General features: G+C 41.5%; 1 protein-coding gene across 1 annotated transcript in view; it reads left to right on the top strand.

Moving 5' to 3' along the window:
- The first annotated feature begins 2,725 nt into the window (after positions 1-2,725).
- FUT8 (fucosyltransferase 8) overlaps positions 2,726-24,287 on the top strand; it is a 91,893-nt gene continuing 70,331 nt past the window's right edge. The window contains exon 1 of the mRNA XM_053385883.1: positions 2,726-3,147. The gene's annotated coding sequence lies outside the window, so the exon portion shown is untranslated. The remainder of the gene's footprint in view (positions 3,148-24,287) is intronic.

Genomic DNA, 24,287 nt, shown 5'->3' with positions numbered 1-24,287 from the left:
GAAACATAAATGCGCAGTTTTTAAAAAACGGCAACGGCGCCCTGCCCACCCATGACTCCTGAGCCTCCCCCAATCTCCTCCCCTCCTAGTTTTGACTGATTAGGGGAAGCTTGGGAATTGTGGGCGGGCGGCCGTTGCCCAGTTTTTTAAAAAAACTCTGCGCATTTATGTTTCACAGGGTGCAAAAGAAGGGATTTGCACCTTGCCTGGCAGAGAAACTGCGCGCCTTGCGCCCCTCCTGGGCAACGGCCACCCACTCGTGACTCCCGAGCCTCCCCTGATCTGTCAAAACAAAGGGGGCAGGAGATCTGTACAGCCGGCGGCAGCAAGCAGTGAGCAGCTCCTGAAGCCAGCCAGAGCCAACTGCGCTACCAGGCTGGCTCCAGGCTGCTGAGACTGCCGCTGCCACATTTCCTGGGGATAGATTTGCAAATCTGGGGACATTCCAGGGACGGAATTTGTCTGGGAACAGATTTTCAAATCCGGGGACTGTCCCTGGGAACCGGGGATGTCTGGTAACCCTATTATAGATGTGGGTAAAATTGATAAATGCTAGGCTTTTGTTTATTTGTGGTATGAAGGGAGAATGCAAGCTGCAAATGAATTCCTGGGCTGGCTTATGCAAACCAGCTTGGCTGGCTGGGGGAAGAGCAGACCTGTTAGCAATACAGAAAGGTGTTGATTCTTTGGCCTGGGGAGTTACATGTCACAAAGGTTGCCTTTGTGTTTGTGTTAACTGTGTGTTTGAGGGGACAGGAAAAGGGAGGTCTGGGCAGAAGGAGGACAAAGAGAGGTCGGGATCCATCTTGGGGAGAAGAGGGAAGATTGCCTGCAATACTTTGGGCAATGCCTTAACATCTGGACTTCTTTCATGCAGTCTCCACCGTGTCTTCTATTCTCCAAAGACCATGTGTGTTTGTGCCCTGTGGCCTCATGCACTCTTGCTGCTGCTTGGCAGAGAGAGGAGCAGGCACCAGGCTTTTGTAACAATACGTTAAAGAGGCAGCAGTAGCATTTTAAGCTATTGGCCCATTTTCCAAGGCAGCCCCGCATGAAATAAAGTAGGCCAATCTGGAGGTCAGTCACCAAGGTATGGATTACAGTAACCAGGTTTCTCTGTTCCAGCAACTGGTGCAATTGGAGACATTGATGAAAGGCGTCCCAGGCTAGATACCATCTAAGATTCTGTAACTCATCATGGTTCCAGGAAGGCTTAAGCCTTGGTGTTTGGGGGGAAGTAATAAAGCTATTTGCCCTACTCACATGGCTCCTTTGTGGCAAGATGTCTTCAGAGTTATGTGATCACGGTCTGCAGAAGTGGCTCCCAGACACCACCCATCACATAAGAATTAAGAATTGGGCCTCATTTTTTCACCTCCTACTTGGTAGATGCAGGGGCAAGATTTAGATCACTGATGGGGGGAATCTGTGGTGCTCCAGATGTTGTTGGACTCGTTGTAGTCCACAAACATCTGAAGAGCCACTGGTTCCCCACCTCTACTCTAGAGAGCCTATGGTGCCGCACACATACAGACACAGCCTCCTCAGGGAACACCATACAGGCACACCTTCATATCGAAGGCAGGAACCAGTTCAGCAGCTGCTTCACAAGCAACTCCAGGAAGTTAAGGTAAAAATATGAATGAAAGTAGTGTATACTAATACTAGTGTGCTTTTTGTTTTGTTTTCAATATGACTGACACTGTTTAATAATAAAAAGTATGCATGGTGAAATCCTCATCTTCATTTCTTTATTCAAGAGTCGTCTTCTTCACCTTGCTCCTCTGTATTTCAGTGTTGTCGCTGCAGCTCTCCTCTTGTGACCGGGGCAGACCTACATTTGGGGAGCCCTGAAGTTTGAACTGCTATGGGGGCTCCTTCGCAACCAGAATTGAGGTCTGGGTAGCCATTGTGATCTTCAATGGAGTTGTTCCATGACAGATTGCCACATTTTCTTTCTTTTTTTGAAGTTAGCTACTACATCTCAGTTTTTGATTAAAATTGCTGTACTGGATTATCTCACATGTCAAAGTCACTGGTGTGAATAATTATTTCCTATACAGTACTTTATAGTTTTCAAGTTATTGGGTGTGTGGGTGTGTGAAAATTAGGGAAATGTCATATACATACATGAATAAAGTCGTTTCTTGGGCCTCAGTGGGATTAGGGTCCCTAAAGCTTAAACTTCATTAATTTCATAGTAGATCTGCCCCTGCTTGCGACTCTGGGCTGCTTAAGAAGCATTTCAAAAATACGAAGACAGCGAAGAGCGGCTGTTCCGCCGGGTTCCGAAGGCTCCACTTCGCGTTCAGGATATTACAGGGCCGAGTCCGACGGACTGGCAGGTCGCTCCCCGGCTCCCGGCAGTGATAATCGCATTCGGCGGAGATCTCTCAGCGTCTGGCTATCCAGAACGCCGCTCCTACCCGATCCGGCCAAATGCGCGTTCCGCGCGCTCTCCGCCGGGCGCGGCAAGACCCGCTTTGCCTTCAAGCGCAAACGCTAAGCAAGCCGGAATGCAAAAGCAGAGCAGCGGAGACCGCCCTACCACGCATGCGTGCTACCAGCCCTTTCGCCGCCGCCGCCGCCGCCTCCTACTTCTCCCCGGCTGTGAAGCTAACGTTCCGCCCGCATGGAGATTTCACAGGAGCACCTCTCCCATTGGCTGCCTCCCTCCCAGCACGCGCGTCTACGCCACACCCACTTGGCTCCCTAGTTTCCCTTTGAGGCGTCGAGGGCCAATGCCTCGCGCTCCTCCTCCCCAGTCCGCGCGCGCCCTCGTTGCTCGTAGTTCCTCAGCTCGGATTACTTCTTCCCTTCCCTCCCTCCCTCCTTGCCTGCCTTCGGTGCGCGCGTGAGGGGAGCGCGTTTGCGCGCGCCGTTTCTCCCCCTCGCCCCCCCCCGCGCTCTGTCAGTGTCTCGCGCTCCTCCAGTCTGTTGGAGGCTCCGTTAAACGGCGGTGGGTTCCTGTTTCCGTCTTTTCATCACTCCCTCCCCCCGCCGCCGCCGCCGCTCCGTTTCCACCGCCGTCTCCCTCCGCCTCTTCTTCACAGCCGGCAACCTCAGGAGCGCCGGCGTTTGAGGAGCAGAGGTGACCAGGAACCCAGCCTGCGGGCGGGCGGCCGGGCAACACGGGCACCGAGGCGGGTAAGGCGAGGCCGTGGGGGCGCTCGGGGAACTTGAGGGATGCTGCTTCTCCCGCTCCAGCCCATCCTCCCTCGCGGGCCTGGCGCAGCAGCAGCAGCTGCGGTTACTGATGAGGAGGGAGGTGGCGGGCGAGCGAGGGGTGGCTGACTGGGAAGGGGAAGGAGTGATGGTGGGGGGAACGGGGACCTTCCGCCGAGGCCGCCTGGCTTTTGGGGTTCCTTCGCCTCGCCCGGGACAAAATCCTCAGGGAAGAAGGGAGGAGGAGGTGTCGTCCTGGCCGGGGCCTGCCTGCGTGCTCCGGGAAGGCGGCCGGGGGTGTTGGTAGGAGATGGTTCTCTTGTTGGGGCAGCAGCGTTGCTATGTGGGTGCTAGGAAAGAGGCGGCGGCAGAAGCAGCAGCAGCAAAAGCAATGCTGATACAGCCAGGGGAAAAAAAAGGACGTGCACAAGCCAAAGCCCCGAACATCGTGCGCGGAGGCGCCCGCGAGAGACGCGGCAAGCTGTACAAAATGCAGCACGAGCAGCCAGTGTGCAAGGAGCTGGGGGTGGGGTTGCCATCTGGGGAATAGGCGGGGGTGGAAAAGGAGGGGTAGGATGTGCTGAAAGCGGGCCCTGAAGAAGAAGAAGAACTGCGGGAGTGGTCTTGCTTTTCTCGCACCCCCGCCCCTTGTGTAGAAGTGGTGGCTTTCAACTTTACTTCAGAGTCAGGAAGTACAGCTGGTAGCTAGCGAGGGTGCCCACTCCTTTTATTTCCTTAGATCTTGCTCTTTCGTGGGCCTCATTAACAAGCATGGGCGCTTGGCCGTCCGCCGTTCAGTGGCCTTGGCACTATCGTTTTTTCATGTATCTGTTTTAGTCAAATTGCTTACTAAAACAGGATGTTTTTGTGTTTTATGTAATTGGTGCTGTTTGCGCTTGGATACCTTTCACATTTAGTTCTTTGGACTTTTTAAAACTTGTGCTGTGTTGTGTGAGTGACTCAACATGTCAACTAGAGACTATTTCAATAAAAGTCGCTTTTACATCCTTTCCAAATGTTCATGGATGATCCCCATTGCAAAAAAATTCAGAAGACTTGAGAAACTATAGACAGGGAGATCATAACGACCTCTAGCATAAACTGCTACTCTTTCTTTCCTCTTTATATGCTCAAAACCTGTGGACATATCACCACTTACTTCAGAAGTGCATATGGTATTGTACAGCTTCCGTAACCTGTTCTTGACCTTAACTCTGCAAATATTTACACACATTCTAAATTTGATTATTGATAGTTTAACTTTTGGGAGTAGTCCTTTTAGTGGGGCTGTTGACACCAATAAAAATAGTGGTATGTGTTTGACGATCAGAACATAGCATTTTAAAGTACTTTAATGGTACAAAATTTATTTGCTTCCATATGGCTTGAGCTTGCATTTTTGCTCAGCAAGGAGTGCCAATATTGTTTCCAGTACTAATGTCTCAAATTTCCAATTATGTTAATACATATTTGGACAGTCCTCATCTTTTAAAAAACCCTAAAAGCTGAAAGAACTATAACAAATTATTCATCAGACTTATGCCTTCGAGTCTTTCCTTCATATTTCCCCAAAATTGTCCTGTTTCAAAGGATTAGAAAGTAAGGAACTTACACTTTAAAGTCTATGAAATAGATATTTAAAATCAGTTGCTGGTAAGGGGTTTTGTAGAAAGATACCTGGTACAGTATGCCATTTCTTTATTAATGCAATTTTGCTTTGAGTAATGGCCTTGTTGATCATGCATCCTTTAGATATGGTACTCACTTGCATCCTGCAGATGTTCATTCTTTTGTAATAAAAAACAGAAGGAAAGCCTACTTGCAGCACAATCGTAGGTCTGTCTGCTTAGAAGTAAATCCAGTGGGATTTATTCCTAGGCAAGTGTATAGGATTGCAACCTTAGATTGTATCTTCTGATAACTTTGTTATAGTTAACTGCACTGACTTGTTTCATACTTCATATCATGCAGCTACTTAGAATGTCCAAAGAGTTGAGCTGGGTGCTTAAGTTGTGTTAAAACAGTGTTTATTTCAGAAATGTAAGTTGCTAGAAGTAAGAAGTATTAATAGTTGATAAAAGCAGAGGCTTAATTTTGGGTAAGAATTCTCATAGAGTTTTTGTTTTAATTTGCTTAGACTATTTCTTCAGAGGAGTGAAGGGAAATACTGTACAGAAAGGTTATATGGTAGGCTACTTCACGCTACTCAGCAACCAAGTAGGCTATTTAATAACAGCTGTTCAATAATAATAAATTGTGTGGAGAATTCCTTGATTATAAAATTTCATTCTAAATAGGTTATGTTTGCATGTAAGTCTACCAACAAACAGGTTAGTATAGGTACAATAAAACTGAGTGTTTCTTCCATCTGAAAGCGGAGTGTTTACTGTTAAAACAAACTGTAATGAGTGTCAGTACTGTTCCAAATAGTACTATCTTGGCAATATGGACAATACAGACACCTTCCTTTAAAAAGTAGTTATCGTCATTTTTAGAGACTCACTGCATATTATTTGAAATTTTGAGAGACAGTTTCAATCTCTGGCTTTTGTAGCTGTGTATTCCATAATGAAAAAAGTAATTACAGTGTTAAGTTGGTCTGGAGGGGGAGCTAGTGCTAAAGCAAAACAACATTTAAATTTATGTTAGAATCCTACAGACCTTGCAGGACTGTTTCCCGTTTGATTGTGGTATGTTCTTATTACGGTTATAATTCCTTAAAATGCTTCAAGGGAAAAGAAAACTATTTTTGTTATGCTGTACTCTAATGCCTATTAATCCAAATATGTTCAAGAAGTTCATATAATAGTGTTTCTCACAAACAGTGCATAAAATGTTGGCTTGGAACATATGTCTGCAAACATATAAATCAATTATTTTGTTCTGAAAGTAATGACTCTGTTTCAGTGTAAAAATAGTTTTTAGTGTAGATGTACTCTTGTATTTCTTTTGCAACCTGGTTCATAACCAACTAAGTTATAGTACTTGGGTTTAACCTGAGTTGGACTGCAATCCTAAGCATACTTTCTAAGAAATAAGCCCATTTGAACCCAGTGAAACCATGCTTTTTAGTGTCATTGAACTCTTAAACTGCTTAAATCAAAGAACTTGCTGACTGTCTTACAGTATAGTAACTTCTTAACCTACTTAACTGTTTATATATTTTTTGAAATATTAAGTGCTTTATAAATGCTTTTAAATAAATAAACCCAAGATTAGTCCTTTATGCACTTACTTGGGAGTAAGCCCCAGTGAATATAGTGGGACTTACTTTTGAGTAAATAAGCATAGACTTGGAAGAGGTCCTGTTGGTACCTTGAAGGTAACATTTAGGCCTGAGCCAAAATTCCTCTTGGTTCATTTGCGTCCTTTTCTCATAGATAGGCTTCTTGTTTTGTTGGGGGCAAACATTGAAAAAAATGTGATATCATAATTATTTCTTTGTATTGATCAGTATTGGTGATTTGTGTGATTTGCTGTCTTGCTCTGTAGGACATTGTTGCAGTGCTCAGTAACATCAGCACCTCTTGTCAAGTAGTGGTATAATTGCTACACTGGTGGCAGTTCTGGCTTTCATGTGTTTCAGTTCACTTCTATGTCACTTGTTCATGCCTAAGTTCAAAAATCATATCTGTATCTCAGATAAGGTCCTGTAATTAAGATAACTGTTCTGCACTTTGCTCTTTGTAGAAATCTTGGAACAGGGTTAAATAGTGTAAAGTGTGGGTTGTAGCTGGCTTGTCAAGGCATTTTCTCATGTGCTGTGTACAAATTTGTCCACTGTCAGCTTCTTCTGTGGTAAAAGCCTTAGCAGGCTGAGTGGTGGTATTGCATATTTTTGCTTTAAAAGAATGATTCTTCACTTATGATGTAATTCTTGTGATTAACTTGCAAGTAGGGACTTGTTTGTATTTTGTTAACCTGTATGCAGCTTTGCATGGCAGTGAGCCACATACCAAGCGGAAGTGTTACAGAAGTGTAGTAGAAATTACTGAAATACAAGTTGTTAAGGAAAGCAAATGACACAGTATATGGATCCTTGTTCCTGGGTGGATTAGATTGACTTTCAGCCACTTTTCTAGCCACCTTCTCTCCAAGCTTCCCTCCCCCTCTGCCTGTGATAGAAATCTGGGAGCTTGAAACAATAGTTTTTGTAACACATTCCCTCATGGCTTTAAAACGTGTTTCCAGGTGGAAGATGCTGCCTGCACAGTAGTCTTAAAAGGTTAGGTTCTGTACTCCTCTTTGCCCTGGGATGCCTGCTCAACAAATAAAGAGAGAGCATTCATCTCGTGTGTGCATATACTGATTGATATATCTGATATGGTATCACTCCATGTGTGTATAAAATGAAGGTGTGTAAAAAGGGGCAGTGGATGCATGCCACTGAAGTTGCATATCTCTTTGGCCCTACCGCAATGCATGGATGTCTGCACAGGTGGAGCCTATGTATGAATTCTTCCACATGAGCTGGAGTGCTATGCAATTAGATACAACTTCTGGGGAAGCCTATGCACACAAGTTTCACCTAAGAAGAGTCTTCACTCAATGAATAGCCATGCAATATGTTGCCCCTTAGAATATTTAGAGCCCCTTCACACAGTTGATAATAGTTAGGAGCAGCATTTAGGAATAATTCTTTTTTTAAAAAAAAAAATTATTAAATTTTCCAATTTTTTTTAAACAAACAAACAAAAACAGAACAAACAAAAAAATTAAAAAAGACATATAGTTCATAAAACATACTTTTCAATAACAAATTTCTCAGACCTCCTCATACTTCTCCTCCTCGTATTCCAATTAAACTTATTTGTTCAGCAAATCCTTCACTTAAAGCATTACAGCTTATAATATTACCTTATTTTCCAGACCCTTTCTTTCCCATCTATGTTCCTTTATATCATTACAGCTAGAAACCACTTAATTTCAATCCAACACCATTTAACTTTCCTTAATTTTACAATATTTCTGTAGATAGTCCTTAAATTTTTTCCAATCTTCTTCTGCCGACTCTTCTCCCTGGTCACGGATTCTGCTCGTCATTTCTGCCAATCCCATACAGTCAATCAGTTTCATCTGCCATTCTTCCAGAGTGGGTAGATCTTGCGTCTTCCAATACTTTGCGATGAGTATTCTTGCTGCTGTTGTAGCATACATAAAAAACGTTCTGTCCTTCTTTGGCACCACTTGGCCGGCCATGCCCAAGAGAAAGGCCTCTGGTTTCTTCAAGAAGGTATATTTAAATACCTTTTTCAATTCATTATATATCATTTCCCAGAAAGCCTTAATCCTGGGACACGTCCACCAAAGGTGAAAGAATGTACCTTCATTTTCCTTACATTTCCAACATTTGTTGTCGGGCAAATGATAGATTTTTGCAAGCTTGACTGGGGTCATGTACCACCTATACATCATTTTCATAATATTTTCTCTTAAGGCATTAGATGCCGTAAATTTAATCCCACAACTGTTCCCAGTCAGCAAACATAATATTATGTCCAACGTCTTGTGCCCATTTAATCATTACAGATTTAACCATTTCATCCTGAGTATTCCATTTCAACAGCAAGTTATACATTTTTGACAAAGTCTTAGTTTTGGAGTCTAGCAATTCTGTTTCCAATTTAGATTTTTCCACCTGGAAACCAACTTTCTTGTCCAAATTGTAAACCTCCATTATCTAATAATAATGAAGCCAATCTCGCACTTTATCTTTCAGTTTCTCAAAACTCTGCAATTTCAGTCTGTCCCCTTCTTGTTCCAAAATTTCCCAGTATTTTGGCCATTTGGCCTCCATGTTAAGTTTTCTCTGAGCCCATTTAGGAATAATTCTTTAAGAAAAAAAAGTTTGACTGTACTAACAACACTTCTAGGGGTTTCAAATGTCTTTGCAAAAAACAGTAATATAATTACTGTTCTTGTTGTTTTAAAAAACAACCAGCAGAAGTCCTTTAGGTCTGGAGGGTGTGTGTGTCAAAATCCAGTTTCAGGAAATGCCTTTATTTGTATTTTCATTGTTGGATTATTATTTTTATATTTTTATTTGTAAGCTGCTGTAAAAAAAAAAAAAGCTTAGTAAATACATTTCTATACTACTTTTCCAGAATAAAATTCTTCCCAAGATGGTTCAGATAATGTATCAAAGTACTGTACAACAGTAAAATACAGTAAACATAATTTAAAAGTGTCTTGTCATTTTAATACAGTATAGCATAATTCTATATTGTTAAAAGTATTGACTAACATCTGTTCAGTGCTAAAAATGCAACATAGTTCAGTCACCAATATCAGATTCCAAACCATAATTTGTTACCTTAAGCGAAGGTAAAATATCCAGTGACAGGGCCTTCCTAATATCATTCAGGTAGACTTCTATTTGAGAGTTGTGAGACCACTGCTGAAAAACCCCTCGCCTGCATGTCTGCCAGTTTAACTTCTTTTGCTGGCAGGCATTTCAGCAGGGTTTCAGATGCAGATCTGCTATTTCAGCAGGGTTTCAGATGCAGATCTGCTTTGCTTTGAGCAGTGCCTTTGGAGGGGAAAATTAGGGTATAAGTTTTAAAAATAAATAAGAACGTACCAAAATTGTAAGCAGTCTTCCAAGTTCTATTGTAACTTAGTTTTCAAAATTTTGGCTGCCTTAGAGTTATGTGGAACCAGTCAGGGATTATGAACATGTGGCACTTAACTCCCATTAGTTTCAACTGATGTGGTCTGGGATGATGTAATTGGTGATTCAGCAAAGGCTGCAAGTTTCCCATCCTTGTTTTAAATTGTGGCCCCCAGCTGTTGTTGGACTACAACTCCTATCTTCCCTAGCAAGTTAATTTATTCCCAGTAATAAAGGAAGGCAGTTCTGATAGGACAGTGAAGATGAGTTTAAGCTTCAAAGCAAGGGTTTATCTCTTTCTTTGCCACTGGATTTGCTGAAAGCACCCAAGGGTGAGTAGTACGTAAGTATCTTATTCTGGTATTACTTCATCTTATCTTGCAGTGGTATGTATCCTGAGCCCTTGGGATGGGGATGGTTAAAATGTAATAAAATAAGTTTATTCTATTCCTGTTCTTCATGTTCTTGTTTCTTCTTCTGACCAGACGTAGTTGGCTGAAAGGTAATCTGAATCAATTTCCTTTACCATCAGAAGGGGAAATGCTACTTTCTTCACCACTTGACAATATATTTTAGAGAGAATAGTACTTTTTTGATGCTATGATGTTTATTAGTTCTCTCTTGCATCATGATGTGGAAATGATCATGATTATCTCTTCTATCAGCTTACACAGACCAGTGATGTGAGGGCACTGCATTATCTCCTTGTTACTGGTTACCTTTTCCTCCCTTTCCTTGAAGACTAGAAGCTGATAAGAGAACCAAGTTCAGCACACCCCTATAAATAAACTGGAAAACAACTTTTTCTTCTCCAGCTATAAAGTAAATTTTGTCCCATCTGAGTATTTTTAAGGCTCCTGTTCTGTATGCTTGCTCTCTTCCGTGTTTCTGCAAAGTTATAAGGGAATTAGCAGTTTATTTCGCATTGTTGGCTCTCCAGGTTTTGCAGTTAAGCATTTGCTCATGTAGAGGTAGTATAGTGAAATGTGCTGGAGAGCTTCACTTTGATTTCTACTTGTTAAAGTTTGTATTGAACAAAATCTTTGCATGTGTGGAATGACTTCTGCACATGCTGTGCAACTTTCCCTTCTTTCCCTTTTATTCTGCATGTCCTCTAAATCTGCTTTGAAGGGTTGGGGAAACGCACAGAGCAGGTGAAGGGGAGGAGAAGTTCCATTATGCTTATAGAAGTAATTCTGCATGTGCAGTTATTTAGTTGAACATGACCCTAAGACTACAGTCCTGTACACATTTTCCTGGGTACATGTTCCATTGGTCTTCTGAGTAAACAGGCCTAGGATCAGGTTGCACATAGTTGGAATGGACAAATTTGACAACAGTTGGAGATTTTTGTGGTGGCAGTGCATATATGGTCAGAGGTTTTCCAACATCACTGTCTGCCTTAATGAAGGATTCTTAGAAGAAGAAAAACTTCAGTGGAAGGCCTTAGTCTGTTCTTTTGAACCTGGTATTTTGATCAGGTGCAGTTTGCTTTTGTGGGGGAAACTTTTTCTTAAAGGCAGTTCACTTTTCTTGAAGTAAACAACATCTAAGGTTTAGAAGTGGGCACTATTCAATTTGATGCTCTGTTTCTGACTAGTTGTGGCTTGATTTCCAAAATATTGAGAGGCAGGAATGGGAGAGAAGGAATGAAACTACCCTGGGGTGGCGGTGCTGTTGTTAAATTTCTGTCCTTCCTATTGATGTAGAAAAAACCTGCTCCTTTTTCCTTATGGGGTATGCAAGAGCCCGTATAGAGTCCTTAAGTTGGTTCCCTATCTGTAGGAGAAAATAACAGAGGCCAACCAGAAAATATTGAGAAGCAAAGCAGCTAGTAAGCCTGATCTTTATTAAACTGCTGCAATAGAGTCCTCACTCACCACATGCAGGAGGGAGGAGGAACCCAGAACAATGGTGTGCAAGCCCTTATATAGACTTTTGAAATTGCCCCCCCCCCGCTGTAGCTTAAGACCACCCCCAAAAACACCATACATACACCACAGAAGGAGGCGGTCTACAACCAAAATCCTTTCTGCCAGGATACCTGACAATGGCCAGTGATTGCTTTACTTGGGCAGCCTGCCAATTCTTTTGTGATGGTAAATAGTTTAATTCCTGAATCCAGGTCACAGGTTCTCACCCTATTCATACACAAAGATGCCCTAAAGACAGGTAAGCAAAAGACAATGGAGAGGCTTTCCCATTTCCTTCCTCCTTGCAGAGAAGTATTTGAAGTCAATTTGGGAGAGTCAAAATGGTTTCAGGATTGCTCTCTTGTACTATTTCAGACACGTGGTTTATATGCTTATGTATGTGTTTGCTTTGTAAATTTATGAACATTTAATTTATATATTTGAGACCTTAAGTTCTTATAACACCTCCCAAATTTCCATCCTGCCCTGTCCTCCTCAAGACAACAAACAACAAAATAGCAAAAAAATCAACTTTTTTTTAAAAAAAGAAACCAATCAAATATTCTCACAGCTAAGGTTCAAGGTTGCTAGGAACAACATATTTCAGTCATCAAAGACCTGAGATTTGATGTTAGGTCTTTGGAATTGGAAATATGTATTGGACAATTTCCCGTAAAAGACTTTGAAGACTTCAGATGTGTTGTGTATCATCTAAATATTCAATGCAAGTATGTTAAGAGGATTATTATCTTTGACCTTAGTAATAGGTATGAAATGCACTGTAGTGTGTAAACCTCAGAGCAAAATGAAAATAAAACATAAGATGCATTAAAAGATAATTGTTTTGCAAAATGCAGCTACAGAAGCAAAGAGATCCTCATGCATCACTTCACATTATTTCATGTGCTCCGTTATCCATTCAACGCATAAATGAAACCAGAAGCTATGATCTACTTCACTTAAATTCAATAACCAATAACAGGAGTTAAAATAAAGTCATGTGTTTCTAAATAGGAACCCCTTTTATAATCACGTGGTAAATAAACCTTAAATAATACTAACCTAGTAAAAGGCTGCATGATATGTGATGCAGACACTTTATGATGTCAGACACTCCTGACATAAAAATTTCAACCTTTGGATACTCTTGGATTTACTACTGTTCATCTGCAACTGAAGCTAGGAGCCAAACTCTACAGAGAAATCCTTTAGTTCAGGAACCCTTGGCCCTCCAGATGTTGCTGAACTACTGTTCCCATCAGCCCCTAAGAGCATGGCCAATGGTCAGTAATGATGGGAGCTGTAGTTCAGAATATCTATAGAGACAGAAAGCTTCTTCACACTAATTCTAGAGAATGATTTATTCTACTCACTTTTAGTAAGAAAAGCTAAAAACTGCTAAGGTTACCAATTTTCTGTGGGAAATAAAGTACTGGAAAATCTTCCCCACATCACTGATGATTAGCATGGCTGTTTGGCACTAGATTATCAGATTAGCAATATGTGCCTTAGGGCAGGAGGAAGGAGCATAGATGTTGCCCTTGCTACCAACTTCATTCTCTTTTAGGAACTTGAATGAAATTCTGCAGGTTGGCTCTTTGCTTTCCCATTCTTGACATACTCTATTGTATCTTCCCAATAAGAAAAGGTTAAAATGCTTAGTTGTTTTTTTTAAAAGTTTAGGAAAGAGGCAGCTAAGGGGATGACTTGGCTGAGATTTATAAAATTATGTTATGGTGTGGAGAAAGGTGGATTTTTCTTTCTTTCACACAGTAGTAGAGCTTGGCCTCCCAGTGAACTTTATTGAAAACAAAATGAAGTACTTCTTTACATAATAAGTTATTAAGGAATTAGCTGCCCATGGATGGGGTGATGACCACTGACATACTTAAAATGGGTTTACACAAATTCATAAAATATGGGTATCAACACTCTGCATCTGTATTAGATATGTTATTAGATGTTATATCACTTGTGTGTTTGCTCCCCATGGCTCCTATGCGATGAAGAGTGAGATGCAAGTTTAATTAATAATGATGGTGATGGTAATGATAGTAGTAGCTATTAGTTATCATGGCCAAATGAAGCTTTGTCTATGTGCTTAGGAATGCTATCTGCTGGGTGTGGAATCCATATGGGGAGGGTTCCTTTGTTCCTTGCTTGTGACTTCTTAGAAGCACCTGATTGATCTGTTGGAAACAGGATGATTGACTAAATGGATTTCTGGTCCAATCTAGCAGGTAACATCTGCAAACATATAATAAAATACATTAATCTTTTGTTATGAACATGCAGCTCACAAATGATCCTTAAGTGATTAATACCTGAGTGAAAATATATTCTTGATGATGCTCTGGTTTAGTTGGATGATAAGTCTTCAGAGTACAGTGGTACCTCGGGTTACATATGCTTCAGGTTACAGATGCTTCAGGTTACAGACTCTGCTAACCCAGAAATAGTACCTCGGGTTAAGAACTTTGCTTCAGGATGAGAACAGAAATTGTGCTCTGGCGGCGCGGCAGCAGCGGGAGGCCCCATTAGCTAAAGTGGTGCTTCAGGTTAAGAACCATTTCAGGTTAAGAACGGACCTCCAGAACGAATTAAGTTCTTAACCCAAGGTACCACTGTAATCAGGTTTCATTTTTTTATATTCTTTGACTGTTACAGTGTTAATAAGTAATTTAATACAGTGTTACTAAATAATCTAAAATTTTAAACAAGTTGATATGTGTTAAATAACCTAGCTGTCCACACGGATATACATGCTTGCTGAATTGATCTTCTTGACCTAATTTTGTTAGCCCCTTTCTCAGTTTTGAAATTCACCATAGCTGAATTGAACTCTAGCCTTTTGGAGTTCTTAGAGTGTCAACAAGCATGTGAATAGGAACAAAGTGGTAGGGAATTGTATACTTGGCCTTTCAAAAAGCTTTTGATAGTCTATCACATAATGCTTCAGAGTAAACTTCACAGTCGTGGCTCATCTTATTGATTGGCAACTGGTTAAAGAAAAAGAAGTAGAGTAGGAAGAAATGTACTGTTATCGGATGGAAGGAGTAAGAAGTGGGGTATTTCCAGACCCTTAAAGTGGGCAGTGTGTTCATTGTTTGCAAGATTATAACACTTTAAAAAAGAAAAGAAAAAGCCTAACTGCACATATACAGTAATGAGAAACCAAACAGGAAAGGAATCTTAGGGTTGTGATATATTGTTGAATGAAAACACCAACTCGACGTCAGATTCAACTAAACAGTTATGCCAGTGGAACCAGGTCAATGAGTGTCACAAGCGCAACGAGGATTTCCCTCCCCATCCCAACCCACTACACATGCCCCCTCTACATTGGCTGTGCACTGACAGAATGATCATCTTAACACAACTTTGAATTCCACCCTTGGTGTGTGCCAGCTGTGATGAGGGCAAATCCAATGCTAGGAATCATTAAGCAATGCACTGAAAACAAAACTTCCAGTATTGTGATATCCTTATATAAATGTACGGCACAGTCACACTTGGAATACTGTGTATAGTTCTGTGTATAGTACCCATTTCTCCAGCAGTAAAAAAAAGTTTTAAAATACTGTAATAAATTTCAATAGGACTGGACTAGGGGATCCTTTTGAACCTCCATTTTGATTTTATTTCCCTTCGAATAAATTCGAACCAATCAGGAGTATCTCAGAAATGTATTGAAAATTTTATAACACTAGGACAGGACTATGAAGATACTTACTTGCTATGTGTGTTTAAACAAGATTGAGAGAGAATTACTGAATGAGCAAAGATCTAGGTTCCTGTTCACTGCTGAGGAAGTGTGACTTAACTGTGTGCACACTCATGAAAGCGAGCATACAACTAAAGCTCTGTTGGGTGCTAAGTATTAATAAAACAGCAAGGTTTGAGTGTTTGCTGTTTCTTTGCTGAAAAAGGAGGATAGGGAAAGAGCCAGAACTGGTGGAGGCCATGCAACTTTTCTCATATCAGAAAACGGGGACAGCTGTAAAATACTTTTCAGTTAGATATTTGCAAGGGAGCAGGTTGTGGAGAAAACTGGAAGTTGGCCACACGCCCTGTGACATCTTCCCAGGTCTAGTGGACACCAACTGCCACTGTTCCAGACTCTTACCTTGCTTTCTTTACTGGAGCAGGTAGGGGAAGAAAAAAGTTCCACAACCAGTAGCGCTAATGGACAACCCCTTACTTTAGCCTGCAAGGAGTGGGAAGGAAGATGGCTATATTTTCATCCTCCAAGGATGAAGAAGGATGAACCCTTCTTCAAGGGTTAAAAGCACTGGCCTAGAGGTTGAAGGCATGTGAAACCTGGTCACTAATGCTTTATGTCTGTGATCTATTGCCCCAACTACTTTCCTGAAAGAGAATTAGCTAGCTTCAGGTCAGGAACACATTGTGGTTTGTTTGTTTGTTTGTTTGTTTGTTTGTTTGTTTGTTTTTAAAAAATGTTTTATTAAGATTTTCTTGCGTAACAATAGAACATACAAAGCCTCTGTTTTAAGTCATAGAATCATTCAAACAAATCAGTCATATTCAGGGTGAGACATTACTGTTCCAGGCAATATGGGGTTGTGGGAAATAAGTTTCAGAGAGAGATCTCTTCTTTTGGCTGAGATAGTTTTAAAGGGTAGCTTGGTTGATGACCTCCATTGAGTGTGGTAGCTTGCAGTGTGGGAGAGTCTGCATAGTTTCCCTTCCCACTTAAAACAGGATTCTTATTCCCATATTTTTCGCTCTATAAGACGCACCAGACCACAAGACGCTCCTAGTTTTTGGAGGAGGAAAACAAGAAAAAAAATATTCTGAATCTCAGAAGCCAGAACAGCAAGAGGGATCGCTGCGCAGTGAAAGCAGCAATCCCTCTTACTGTTCTGGCTTCTGGGATAGCTGTGCAGCTTGCATTCGCTCCGTAAGACGCACACACATTTCCCCTTACTTTTTAGGAGGGAAAAAGTGAGTCTTATAGAGCAAAAAATACGGTACTTCCAATCATTCACCATTGTGTGAACCAAATGCTGTCTCCTCTGGTCAGTATATTATAAAGATGATAATATAAAAAGTGCTCTCCATATGTGCAAACCAAACAAAGATATAAAGCAATCAAGGGAGCAAGTGCTTTTAGGTCACCATAGGTTTGAATTTGGGACGTGGGTGGCGCTGTGGGTTAAATCACAGAGCCTAGGGCTTGCTGATCAGAAGGTCAGCGGTTTGAATCCCCACGACGGGGTGAGCTCCTATTGCTCGGTCCCTGCTCCTGCCAACCTAACAGTACAAAAGCACCTCAAAGTGCAAGTAGATAAATAGGTACCGCTCAGGGGGAAGGTAAACGGTGTTTCCGTGCACTGCTCTGGTTCGCCAGAAGTGGCTTAGTCATGCTGGCCACATGACCCGGAAGCTGTACGCTGGCTCCCTCGGCCAATAAAGCGAGATGAGCGCCACAACCCTAGAGTCGTCCGCAACTGGACCTAATGGGCAGGGGTCCCTTTACCTTTAGGTTTGAATTTATCTTTAGTACTGATACTGTTTTTCAAGCTCTGCTCTTCTGGATTAGCATTTTAACATGACACCTCTTGCAGGATATCAGACTGATGCTGTCATATATTACTATAGGTGATGGAAGCATGATTTCAGTCTGAACTGTACCCTCAGGAAGGTTTGCAACATAAAACACAAAAATCATCTTCAGAGGGAGCCCTATGTATAACGTGTTGCAGTAATCTACCCTAGAGGTTACCAGAGCATAGACAACAGTAGTTAGGCTATCCCTGTCCAGGTAGGGGTGCAGCTGGGCCACCAACCAAAGCTGATGGAAGGCACTTCATGCCACTGAGTCCATCTGAGCCTCAAGCAACAGCAAAGGATATAGAAGTACCCCTTAGCTGCGAACCCATTCGTTTAGAGCAGGCATAGGCAAACTCGGCCCTCCAGATGTTTTGGGGCTGATGATGGGAGTTATAGTCCCAAAACATCTGGAGGGCCGAGTTTGCCTATGCCTGCTTTAGAGGGAGTGTAACCGCATCAAGAGCAGGCTATCTCCCAGCCATCTGATATGGGGAACCACCCACTAACAGTGCCTCAAACTTATCTGGATTGAGCTTCACATTGTTAGCTCTCATCCAGTCCATTACTGAGGCAAAACAATGATCCAGCACAGAAACTGCCACACCTGCAGATGTAAAGGAGAAGTAGAACTGTGTGTCATCAGCATATTGCTGACAATGTACCCCCAAACTCTGGAGGATCCCACTCAATGTTTCATGTAGATGTTAAACAGCATGTGGGTTAAAATCGAACTGCGAGTAACCCTGCATTGAAGGCTTCACGGATCTGAGCAACACTCTTCAAGCATCACTCTCTGAAAACAACCATCCAACTAGGACTGGAACCACCACAAAGCAGTGCCACCCCAAAAAAACCCTCAGACAGCCACTACGGAATGTTATCCTGGTCGACTGAGAGTTCAAGGACAATTAACAGGAACACATACTCCTTGTCTCTCTCCCAACACAGGTCATTGTGCAGGGTGACCAAAGCAGCTCTTGTGCCGAAACTAGGCCTAAACTCTGATGGAAGTGGATCTAGAAAATCCTGCTTTTCTTATCTGAGAGTATGGAATTTATTTTGCAATAGGGATGTCTTTCTCACCTAATCTCTGATACAATGGTACCTTGGTTCTCAAACTTAATCTGTTCTGGAAGTCTGTTCCAACACCAAAGCGTTCCAAAACCAAGGCGTACTTTCCCATAGAAAGTAATGCAAAACAGATTAATCCGTTCCAGACTTTTAAAAACAACCCCTAAAACAGCAATTTTACATGAATTTTACTATCTAACAAGACCATTGATCCATAAAATGAAAGCAATAATCAATGTTCTGTACTACAAAATAAATAAGACTGTAGATGATAAAAATTAAAATTCTTTCCCCCCCTTACCTGCACTGATGATAGTCATTGTTTGGATGGGGGGCTTTTATCCATTTCTGCAGTCACAAAATCAATCAATCATAAAATGAAAACCAAGCTAGAGTCACAAAAATGAAAAAGCCACAAAAATGCAAAAAATAGCAAGAACAAAAGCACCAAAACAAAGGCAGAAGCGGGAAGAAAATAGGCTTAATTATGATCGGGGGGACTGAAATTTGCTGCAGAACAGTAAAAACAGAAGCTCAGGAGCACGTTTGGCTTCCGGGACAAAGTTCGAAAACCGGAACACCTACTTCTGGGTTTGCAGCGTTCGAGTTCCGAGTTCGGGAACTAAGCTGTCTGAAAACCTAGGTACCATTGTACATGAAATTGTATCCTATCACTCACATATGCCATTTCTCTATACAGTGGTACCTCTAGATGCGAACAGATCCGTTCCGGAGCCCCTTTCGCATCTAGAAGCAAACGTAACCAGCGATGGCATGTCTGCGCACACGTGCGTCGCTTTTCGCCGCTTCTGCGCATGCACGTGACGTCATTTTGAGTGTCTGCGCAAGCGGTGAAACCTGGAAGTAACGTGCTCTGTTATTTCCGGGTTGCCACGGAGCACAACTCGAACGCGCTCATCCTGAAGCACATTCAACCCGAGGTATGACTGTACAGAACTTTTAAAATGCCCCTGCCACAGGGGACATGGTGGCAGTAACAGCGGCAGCCTGCACGGCCTTGTGGATGCAGTGGTAGGTGATGGCAGTAGCGGCATCCTGCGAGGTCTTGTGGTGGCAATGAAAGATGGTGGCAATAGTAGTGGCAGCCTGTGAGGCCTTGTGATGACACAAGCATTGGGGTTTGCAAGGCCTCACTGTGGTGGCAAGAAGTGGCAGTGGCTTGCAAGTCGTTCTGGCGGCAGTGGGAGCTGGTGGTAGATCCTGTAGCATCTAACTTGCAGTCCACTTCTGCTTCTGTCACTTGTCTCCTGCTGTCACTGCAGGACCTTGCAGGCCGTCGCTTCTGCTGCCACCACAACAAGGCCTTGAAGGCTGCCGCCACTGCCACAACTGCCCACTACCATGGCAAGGCTTTCCAGGCTGCTGATTATTGTGCTACTGCTGCCAGGCTGCTTCTGCCCCCCTCCCCCACCATTGTTGATTCTGCCACCACCAGGCTGCTGCCGCTTCTGCCATCTAAGAGGCTTGCTGGCAGTCCCAGATTATTTGTATTCGCTATGACTCATCAACGTACTTTGGATTGCCCTGAATACCACCATATGGTAGAAGTCTAATTTGGATGCATTTTGGCTTGCTGAAACTGACCATGAGGTGATTGGTAATATCATTTATCAGTTTTAGACCCTTAAGTAGTAGCATTGTCTTGTTTGCCTCTGTGTATTTCCTTCCTTAAGATATTGTGATATATCAATATATCACTATATTTAGCTGGTGATATATCGCAATATTGAAAACCTGTTATCGCCCAGCCCTACTGCCTATCTGCAACCCTTCTTTCAAAACTTAATTTCAGCAGGTAGCATGGTAAGGGGAGGCAACCATGCGGATTCCAGGGAAGGCTTCTTCTTCAAGTGCATATATGTGCTTTAGAAAATGACTTTGGGCTGATAGAAGTGTTAGTAGATGAAAACATATTTCCTAAATGGTAATGGTTGGTTATGGAAAGAGCTTTGAAAGTAGAGCTTTTTAAAGTTTCGACTTCCTGAATATTGGCTGTACTAATTTCTTTTCCAGTGATGCAAGCTCTGTTGAAAGCATAATGTAGACTTGGGAGTAAGACTGCATCTTGCTGCCCTTCACTCAGGACTCAACTTAAAAAACAAAAACAGATTAGCAAAATTTGCTGGTGTTTATGGGTTACAGGGAGAGCTATATTGAGAGCTATAAAAAACAAAAAACAAAAAACAAAAACAGATTAGCAAAATTTTCTGGTGCTTATGGGTTACAGGGAAAGCTTTACTGAAGTTCTAGTTTGAGGATCCTCCTATTATATTGGTCTCTGTAGGCCAATATAATAGACTGTTGTATCTCCTTCAATGCTTTTCAGAAGATTCTTCTCCATTTCTTGCTTTGATATGTGTGACTGCAGAAAGAAACACTGGAAGAACACTAAGAAGTAAACAACTCTGTTTTTCTTCTACATGCCTCCATAGGGAATTCTGAATAGATGGTACCTTTGAAAAGCTTATAACTTAGCAGGTAGCTACAAGTTCCTTTCCCAGGGGATGGGAGAGGACTTGGAGAGCTGGTATCAAGCTAATTCTTGGCCCCTTTGCAGTTTGTCCCACCACCAACCAGGGAATACTTCCTTCACAGACTGAAGTTGGATTCTCTCTTTCTTTTTGACACTTCCTGCCATTCTCAGTTTCTTATTAAGATGTAAAACCATGAACTGCCTGCCATACCTGGTATTTCTGCTCCCCCTCCCAACCATATATATGACCATTAACTCCTGGCTGTTTTACATTTCTCCAGGACTCTGGTGGTGCTTCCTCCATACTAAACCTTTGTGGTAAGCAGCCTCCCTTGTCTCTTGTTTAAAATATCATTCACTTATACTGAAAGAAGTGGTCATTGTTTATACATAAGATCTGATAAAATATTTTAATTGTCTCTCAATCAGTCTCTGTTTTCTTAAGATATTTGAATTTCATAACTTGAGAAATCAAATTTCAACATTTTTTATTTAATTCATCCTTTCATTAGACTTTGTATGTGTGTCCCTCAGGAATAAGTATTATACAAAATTATTTCCTAAGGGCAAAATTAGAATGATCAAGTGCTAGTATAGTAATCAGTACAGAAAATATCAAATCCTGCCGTTTAGAATCCATCATATAAGTATGTACAGTGATGGGGAGCAAAAAGTCAGCTATTGAGTGCTTGCTAGTTTTCCACTCCAGTGTTAAAGAATTGTGAAGTTAGAGATGATATGACCTTCTTCAGCAGTATTTGAGCACAAGTGCAGGGGATATTCAGCATGAACACATGATTATAATTCACTATTGTGTTTTATCAGTCTCTGTTTTCTGACATTTAAAAAAGTGATCGTTGTTTTTGACCACTTCCCCTCCTTAAGAAGACTGTTCTTCATAAGCACATCAAAATTTCATTTTCAACATGAGTAGAACTGGAAGAACTCTTTTGACTCCGTTCATGGGTAAACTTTAAGTCTTCGTATTGATGGAAATAAGTAGTCAGCAGAGGTGGAACAACTTGAGGGCATCCACTTTCAATTGTGCGTGTCTTGAATTGCACATCATTTCCAGTGAGATTGTTTCTTTGTGTAAACTAATAATACACCTAGAATTTTCTGCAATGATGTGGGGGACTGTGTGACTAAATGTTAACCTTAATGCAATATCCTTGCCTGTCCTGTGTAGCACACTAAAAAAATATATCAGCCAGCCATGCATGTAGAGCTAGAGTCTGGGGGCTTATGTAGTTACTTTTACTCAAGTGTCAGTGCCATAGTACACATAAATGTGTATCACATTGGATATGGATGAACACATGTATAAACTGTTTCCTTTTCGAATGAAAGCAAGCAGGAGCCAGATCTTTTTTTAGGGCTGTGGATGGACACCCTGTTACAATTTGCAGCTCCAATTTGTGAATCTAGACTGGGCACAATCTGGTTTTAACCATTCTAGGACCATTGTGAATCTGAATTTTGCAAATTGCCAGAAATCTCATTGACCTGTATAGTGAAAGGAAAATAACCATACCTTTCTTGTTTTTGACACAGGGGCATGAAATTTGGGGACATGGTAGCTCTTATAGAGCGGATTAACCCTGCCAAATTTTGGATCAATAGCGCTATGATTTTATCAGAGCCACCTTTAAATTTAGCTTTTTCCTAAAAAGATTTTTTAAAAGAATGGACTACGAGTGCTCAGTCACACCATTTCCCATGGATGTGTATTTGCCCCATTCCAGAATGCTGAGGTTTTTGTTTTAAAATAGGTTTGAGATATGAGGCACTGGTGTAAGGATCTGACTATTATAAGCAAGCAGCAGCATAGAGATAAAAATATACATAGGGACATGGAATTTGAAGATATCATAGCTCCTATAGAAATGATTAACATGTTCAATTGGAGGTGGGTAGTTCCAGGGATCTTCATGTTTGCCATCTTTACAGTTTACTACCCCTCCTTTTTCTTAAAAAAGATCCTGCCATATTGAGGGCAGATTGCAAGCAGTAGCCATGAGTGAAGGGAAAATCAAAATACTATTTAATAATAATCACTGTGGGTAGCAACTGCAAGAGCAGTAGTAATTCTGAAGTCAGAATTCTGGCTAACATGCACATTAATTTTGGCTGACTGGTTAATAATACAAAAGTTTTGTGTAAACCCACTAGGTTACACCTCCCAAGCTGCTTAGCAATTGCAGCTGCTCCCCTACCTCTTACTCCTCTCCTCATTCTAGCATTCTCCTTGTATGGTGTTGGAGAGACACTGTCTGGTTTTCTGAGATATTCCTTTGAGCTATAAATCTGTACAAATCTGTATGTATTTGGGGAAAAACTGGATCCACGCTGTAATTTTACCTGCTTTTACCCAATCCAAACAGGATATAAATCTGCTTGGACAGGCCTGATTTGGTTCAGAATTTAGACAAATCCGGTGCACAGGCCTAACCTTTTTACAGTTGATGTTTATCAGTATTTTAGAGAGGAAAGTAGAGATGTATGTACATATGTGCACTCTTTGTATCTATTCTGTGATTTTATTTTAATTTTTTTGCACCATGGGAATATGTGCTCTCCCTAACTTGGTTGGCAGGATAGGCACAACTAGTTTAATTTTGGATGTAATTTCAAACTATGGGTTACCACAAACTAGGACATGTTCAGAGCATGTGAGGGGAGGAAGGAGTGGAAGGATGAAATAAATGTGTAGAGACTGGAGTGTTTGAGCATGAAATACTGATCCATGATTTAGTTTTAAATGGTAACTGATACAAACTGAAGAAATATTTTTTAAATGTATGCAACTAATGGAGGGTGATCAGAATTTTTGACTTCTGCTTAGTGCATAAAAATAGTACAACCTGACTCTGAATATTGAAAGCACAGATTTTTATTTTATTTCACAATGGCAACATTTTATTTCACAATGGCAACTGCAAGGAGTTGCAGGCAGGAAAACTAGACCATTGCTGTTTGATGCTGCTTTTAATACTGACTATTAGAAGGAAAAAAGAATGTGTCAGTTTGGGTGGGATCATCACCTGTTGACTGCAAATTCAGTGTGCTCCTTGTTAGAGCCTTGTTATTTTTCTGATTATGCCAGGTGCTGCTGCTAGGGTGGAGTGGACCATATATGTCTGGCTGAGCAAAGTGAGGACTTTGGTTAAACTTGCCCTTTTGACATTCTTATATGAGATTCTATTTATTTTGTAATTTGATAACTCCCTTGGAGAATGAGATCTTGTATGACATTAGTATACAAGTTGAAGATGCTTAATGTCCAGTTAAGGTTTCAAACTGATTTTAACTCTTGAAAAAAAATGTGTAAACTGCTTTTAAAGATGAATTCTAATGCAGTGCATTTCATTTTGCACTCAGTGCCATCATCTTGTTATAACCAGAAGCTTTTGTTTGTTTCATTTTGCCTTATCAGCAGCTAGGTTTTCATTTTTTTAAA

The sequence above is a fragment of the Podarcis raffonei genome, chromosome 1 (assembly GCF_027172205.1).
Source record: "Podarcis raffonei isolate rPodRaf1 chromosome 1, rPodRaf1.pri, whole genome shotgun sequence".
In the NCBI taxonomy this organism is placed as follows: domain Eukaryota; kingdom Metazoa; phylum Chordata; class Lepidosauria; order Squamata; family Lacertidae; genus Podarcis; species Podarcis raffonei.
Note: the sequence above shows the minus strand (reverse complement) of the source record. Positions and strands in the feature narration are given on the sequence as shown.